We start from the raw sequence: 7,268 nt of genomic DNA, 5'->3' as shown, positions 1-7,268 counted from the left end.
ATCTCAAAATTCCATCTGCAGTTGTTCTCAGATAAAATTTTCTTTTTCACTTGGGAAACTGGAGAAAAATAAACATGCTGAATCGATGTTGAGGTTTGCTAACTATTTAAATTTTGGATCTTAATTTCTAAGAATAGGAACTGTGATCACTATTTCAGCTCAATAGAAATGTTGCTTTGCTTTCGACTTATATGTTATGTTTCTGCAAACAGACCCTACTAAGAACTGTTAACAATGTACTGTTGTCATGTATTTTTTTTAAAGTAAAATTACTATGTAGTAATAGTTTCCTTCGTGGTAATGGCAAAAACTCCTGTTTATTTTATTATTATTATTATATTTTATAAGAATACAGGGCTTAGTTTTGTTCCTAGAAATAGGACTCTGAGTTCTGACTGGGAAAAAAAAAAAAAAAAAAAAAAAAGAATAATTCTTTATAAATTATAGTTATTGTAGTTACTATAAAGCAAAAGTCATTATAACTATCTTTGTCCATATGGTCATTTGGTAATTAATCTTAATTTCACTTATTCACTAAATTGTAAAAAACTACTTCTCAATTTTTATACTTGTCTGTTCACAAACTGATCAGCTCAAATATTTGGTACTTGATTTTTCATAATAATAATAATAATTAATAATTATTGATTTTGCATAATAATTCATTTACACCATTCAATACACCATTACTTGTATTATTAAATTTGCATTTGTAATGTTTTAAATAGGAACTTGCTGAATAACACAATTAGCATAATCATTTATATTTGCAATACTTTAACTTGAGACTCAACTAAAACTTGTACGCCAGAGTATACCAGACTAAAATTTATGGGCAAAAAGGATTCTTTACAACTCCTTTTATTTATTAAAAAAAAAAAAAAAAAAAAGCATGCTTTTGACAAAGGTAACGTAAATGGGAGAACTTTGAACCAAGTTTGTCTTTTAACTTACTACTGCAGCTAGGGAAGGAAAGACAACCTTGGGATTGTTGGGGTTTCATTTCTCTGGAAAATAAATAAATAAATAAATTAATTAATTAATAATAAAAAGTCAAAACCATTATTTTCTACTTCACTGCAATTTTCTTTTTAAGTGTTAGTTTTTGTTTGATGAAAAGACAAAACAGTACTGAAGGTGATTTGCCAAAGTGGCAGATTTTGTTCTAAAAGTTTGATTAAAATTATTTTAGCCATCAGTAGTAATAAAAATATGTCAAAGGTGAAAGAATGCGTGAAGTTACTGTATTGCTGTAGTAATATCTTGCTACTATAGGTAATAAAAGATGAATGTTTTAGATATTTTATCAGAAAGGTTTAGATTGGGGGTGATCAAATAGCTTAACTCAAAGTGAAACAGCTTCAAACACATTTCAGCAAATGCAGATCTGAGAACTAAGAATGTGTTTACAAGATATAATTAAGCAGGTCTTGATCTTTTTATATAGTACTTGGCCTAGTTTTCCCCATCTTTTTAATTTCCTCAGAAGTATGGCATGCCCACAAAATGTTCTTGTTAAACATTGATACATATCATCTGCAACCACAATATACAGTATACTTGCAAATGAAAACGATGAAAGCAAAACTGTACTTCTCTCTATAATTTGCCTTGGGACATACTTATAGGATTCTGGAGTTCAAACTTTATCAGAAAACATTTCAGTGAAGCTGAGGAACAAGCATTAGTATTAATGGTAGCATTTTTGTGTATTGCTATATCACCTCTGCTGATTTCACCAACAAACATAGGCCCACATAAAGAACTGTATAAAAGAACTGAGCACACAGGTGTATCAACATTATGATACTAAGTGCCAAAATATCTAATAGGTTGACAGACATATAAAAGAGTGAGATCATAAATATCCAGATCCTGAACCATGTTATATGCACAGGAAAAGCACACTGACATATGTCATATAAGAGAAAACTTGGGGCTCTGAGGCTGCCACAGCTCCAAAAAGATGATTGGCCTTTGGGTATCAAAAGGCCAAGATCCCTTTAGGGAGCTTGCCACTCTCAGTTACCCTGGTTCTGCAATCAGTCTGAATTTGGTGCATATATAGGAAATACGAACATAAAAGTGCTTGGATTCACGTACCTTAGAAAATGCTGAAATATTAAATTGTAACAATTAGTGCTTTCCTCTGACTATATTTGTAATAAATTTTCTAGTATTTTATAATTTTTGTTTGTTTGTTTGTTTGTTTTTTAAAAAAGTATAGCTGTTCAAATATTACGGGGAAATCACCTACAAAGGAGATGGGAGTTAAAACTCTTAATGTGTTTATTCACCATAATTCAATAATGTAACCTGGTAATCTAATTATTGAATCCCGCTTTCCTTTTTTTTTTTTAGTCTAAAGTTCATATTTGCAATCAACAGAAAGTAAAAGCAAATGATACATAAAAAGAACAGTTCTGCAGTGTTCAGTGTAAATGAATCCCAGACTCACTCATGTCTGCAGTATTCTCTTGAGTCTAGAGTAAATACCAACAACTCCAAGGTTAAATACTACTTTGATAGCAGGCCTGTTCGACTCTATTCCTCTCCTTTCAAGACACCGATTTTACATCAGTTTTCCTTGTACATATAATTCACCAGTGCGTTGGACAACTTCTTGCTTCTTGGCTTCCATCTAGCAAACAGATATAAAGACCAAATCAAAAATATCAGTCCCTCTAGTGATTCCTTGAGTGTGAAAAGGAAGACATGGTGACCAAGCTGGAACAGAACTGCAACTTCTTCCTCAAAATCCCACAGCAGACATTGTTTTTAGAATCTTTCGACTGTGAAAAAATCACTGTGAAGACTTTGAAAATATATTTGCCTCTGCCAGGGATCTTTTTCTAAATAATTGGTCTTAATTTGTCCATTTGTTGGAGAAGAATTCTCTCTGGCTTTCTACAACCCAAGAGAAAGTTATGATCATCATGCAATAGCTATGATCATTGTGCAACAGATCAACAGATTTTTTATTTTTTATTTTTTGGTCTGTCTGGAACATTTAATAATTCAATATTTCTATGACAGTTATAATTAAAGGTGAGAGAGAGCCACCAGAATGCTGAAGAGGTTGTATAAATTAAGTAATGTGGACTTCTGAATCAGGATTTCACTTATAGACTCACAGTAAGTATTTGGAAATGTACTAGCAAAGATGTTTGTACTGTGTCTGCTTTGTTTGCAAGGCTTAGTCCAACAGGAACCTTCTGAAACAGCTTTATAATTGGATGAGATGGAATGGAGAACACATAATTAGTGGAACAAACATATAATTTATAGAACACAGAGAGAGTATATCAGAAAACAGCATGCACAAATAATATATCTAACAGCAAAAGGGATCACAGAGTGATAAAGTTTACAAAGTTTTGCCAGATGTAACAGCCGGTAAAGTTTTAATTACTTTTAAAGAGTCAGCACACCTATATGCTGGGGGAAAAAAAAAAAAAAGGAAAAAGGAAAAAAAAAAGAGTAATCTTACACACCTGAGTATTAAAGCTTTTAGTTTAGTACTTCTCAATAACAGGCTCAGCCTATGCTAATCTCATTTTGTTAGTTAAATGCCTCAGGCTTTCACTTAGTCTAAAATTCCAATTAATCTAAAATACCACAAGATAGCATCAGGGTGGGAAAAGTTTGGCAAGGATCTAGTTTAACATACAAGCTGCACACAGTAATGAGTCAGTGGCAATCTTACCAGCTAGATAAAACATGTAAGACTGACAGGCAGACAAATGGAAAATGAGTTGTGGATCTCCTCTTTAGTGCAGTATTACAAATTGCTGATTTAGCTCAGAAAATGGCCAAAACACTTTGCAAATCAGAGAAAAACAGTAACTTGCATGGCAATATATTCAACAAAGAAAAGTGATGATTGTTAATGCGGATATTGGAAGGATACTTGTGGGTGTCTTCTTTCTGCCCCTCTTTCCCATATGTATGCTCCTCCCTGAACTTCTTAGGTGATGTGGAGTCTGGAGGTTGTGGTGAGATTGAGCAGGCCTCTTCAGAAGAAAGTCAAGAAGGCCAGGCCCAGCAGCAAATGATCGTGGGAATCTGCAGCCAAAGAGAGGACAGGAAAGCCTCCTCCTGTGTTTCCAGTTTGATCAGAATAATCACAGTGGTTCCTGAAATGGAGTGGCTTCCCATAGTCGTCACTCCCACTTTCATCTCCAAAGTCCTTGCTGTTTGGACTCACTAGTGACCTCCATTATGAGTCACTTTCCCTTTTCACAATTTTATACTGCTCTTAGGTACATTTCTGTTGGAGGTGCACCATCTCCTCTTACTTGTGGGCTTGCTTATGTTGGCTTCAAAACTTCTTTTGCAGTTAAGTTGCTTCTGCTTTGACAGGTAACATAACATGATGCTTTCTGTGTAAAAATTCCCATTTGTTCATTGTTTCAGAATCCTATTTAGTTTGCAGGGAAGATGGCAGGTTGCAAGGAAAGCCAGAAGCTCTCCACATAGTTTGTGGAGTCATAGACAGAAAGCACAATATTTTCTAAAGAGCTGTAGAAGGCTACAGAAAAGCATATCTATAGCCATCTTCACTCTGAAATCAACGGTCAGCATTTTCCATTGTATAATAACATGCATAGGCTAGAAGTACAGATGTTGTCAAAGTACGACTTCTAGTAAAACAACTTTGGAGAAAATGTCCCACAAGTAACCTGGAAGTCTACCTAAACCTTTGAAAAATGATGGGATCTTGAAGTTAGCTGCAGTGACATGTTTAATTCTACAATAATCTGCACTTGAGATTTCAGCAAAAGCTGTTTGACAAGTACAGATAAGCAGGTGAAGGACAGAGACAGAGTTATCCTTTCTGGGTTTTTTTAAACATCTCTAACTGGTGATTAAGAATGTTACAGTGCTTAAAGTACCTTTATAAAGAAGATGAGATTTGTGAAAGTGGCTGCACCATCCACTAATGCCCATCCTAACTGAGAAGTGATCTAGCCTAGTATGTAGCTGGAAATGCTTTGATGTGAGAGAAATATCCAAGAGGATTTGGGGGGATTTTTTTTTTTTTTTTTTACCAATGTAAGGCGAGATAAATAGCTTTTCTTCTTGCTGTAGCTGTTCTCTGTAATGGAAAGAATTTTTAGTTTGAGCATTTACAGAACTGCTTTTGCTCCGTATCATATAATCTGTTTCCTGTGGGAATAATGGCGGGGGTTGCTAGGACCAGTTTTCTTTGGCAGCTGTGGCTGCAGGAAAGGTGCACCACAACTATGCCTATTGGTCTCCGTTGGAGGGAAGCAGAGCAGTTACATTATCGTTGTTGTGCAGCAGCGTTGCCTGGCTGGAGCTGAGCTATCAGGGAATAAATTTTGCAAAGCTGCCAGTTAAAGGGACTTTTCCTCCCGCTGATTGCAGATAGCACTAACATGGAGAAGCAAGGCAAGACAACTGAAAGAGCAGCAGGTTGGCATAAGGTGCTGACTGACACACAGTCTTATTCTTAAATCATAGCCTGTGTCCCTTTCCTGGAAATCTGTCCTTGGGTGGTGAAACAGGAATCATCACTATAAGATGCTCACCAGGACTCCCTTTGGGTCACAGAGCCTAGAATTTTGTGGAAGCTGTGGCCAGGGAAAAATGCTGAAGGATGGCCTACCAAGCATTTTATCAGTCTCAACCTCAGAAAATTATACTGAAAAAAGAATCCTAATTTTCATCTATTTCTGCTAGGATTCACATATTACAATGAGCCCATATTCACATGATATCAACAGATATTAACATGGTATCAAAGAAGTGTCCAAATCATGGCATTCCTCTGGCAAAAACATTGATTCAACTTGGCATACTGTGAACACACTGGATAAACTGGACAGCTTTTAGCTTTCATATAGGTAACTTTCATTTTAAACTCAAATTTGTCCAGGCCCTGTTTTAGCTATCAGAAGCATGCCACACAACCTCCTGATTGAGTTGGTTGGAAATTTTTCAAACATCAAAATACTGTTTTCTCTCTTAGTATAGCCAGTTCAAAACAATGGAGTTCTCTGCTCCTGAGGTCATCCATCTGTATTGCAATTTCCTTATCCTCCTGATGGAAAGAAATGGTAAAACACACAAAAGAAAAGGTCCAAAAAACTCTGGAAGGACTACTTTACAAAATGTGAGACTGAGGCCTTTATAGTAGTTCTTGTGAAATGTACGATTTTTTCAGGCAGTGCTTCTTTAGGAGGTGTACTGGGAAATGTTAGGGTGACTTCCGTGAGTCAGTAGGAAGGGAATATATCGGTCATAATACACATCCACATCACCTCCAGGACAACTGCAAAGAATACATTTTCAACAGTAAAATAGTGTTGATTAAACAGTGTTGTTTTGTCTGTTAGAAACTATTTTTTTGACTCCAGACAGTTGAATAGTATTCAGCACAAGGTTCCAAATACCGGGCAGTGCCACGCCACTGGGGACCTAGCTCATATTTCATCCTGGTTTTAGCTGTCTCAGCTGACTACATAGTTCTGAACTGATTTAAGTAATTCATTTTGCAAATTTTTTCAAAGGATAATCCATTATTTTTTCTTCTGTGTACAATGTCACAGGAATGCTCCCCTGCTTCACTAAACAGTTGTATTTGCATAACTGAAATTTGCAAATGAGGCCTCTTGAGATTTTAATAATAGGAACATGATCTAAAAGTAGATGCCATCACATTTTTTAGGTAAAGACATATTTTGAGTCACAATTTCAGATGGAACAGTTGTTTGTTTGTTTGTTTTCTAATAACTTTCATTTAGTCTAAAGGTCTAAAGTCCTTTTAAAAATATATATATATATATACTTTCTTATAATTCATCATGAATATCAAAAAGAGCTATGAATAGCTATCACATTTTCTATGACAAGTATACTATCTGAAATGTTCTACTGATCTATGCTGATCCTCTGTTCTTCATAAATTAAATAAAAATTTTTAATTCCTTTCATCACATCCCAGAGAGACAATTGAACTGCTATTAAATTGATTGTCTAAACCTGAAAATTAGGCTTTTAGACAAAAGTCTTTTCTTTATTTTCACTGATATGGAAAACAAGAATTATTTAAGAATTCAAAAATTATTTAAGACTTTTATGTCATCTTTACTTTGTGAATAATGTACTGATAATGAAAAACAAGTTTAGATTTTAAATTATATTGAAAGTTAATGACTCAAAGAAACGTAAAGTAATTAGTATAATCTTTCAAAGGTTATAAAGAAGCACTGCTGTCAGATGGATTTTGTTTGTTAGAACTT

At 34.8% G+C, this 7,268-nt stretch overlaps 1 long non-coding RNA gene across 1 annotated transcript; it reads left to right on the top strand.

Moving 5' to 3' along the window:
- Window positions 1–37: 37 nt before the first annotated feature.
- Window positions 38–6,770, top strand: LOC310902150. Its single transcript, XR_014586519.1, has 3 exons — window positions 38–93; window positions 3,037–3,135; window positions 3,972–6,770. It is a non-coding gene; the product is annotated as an uncharacterized lncRNA (long non-coding RNA).
- The last annotated feature ends 498 nt before the right edge of the window (window positions 6,771–7,268 follow it).

The sequence above is a fragment of the Anser anser genome (genome assembly GCF_964211835.1).
Source record: "Anser anser genome assembly, chromosome: 1".
In the NCBI taxonomy this organism is placed as follows: Eukaryota; Metazoa; Chordata; class Aves; order Anseriformes; family Anatidae; genus Anser; species Anser anser.
Note: the sequence above shows the minus strand (reverse complement) of the source record. Positions and strands in the feature narration are given on the sequence as shown.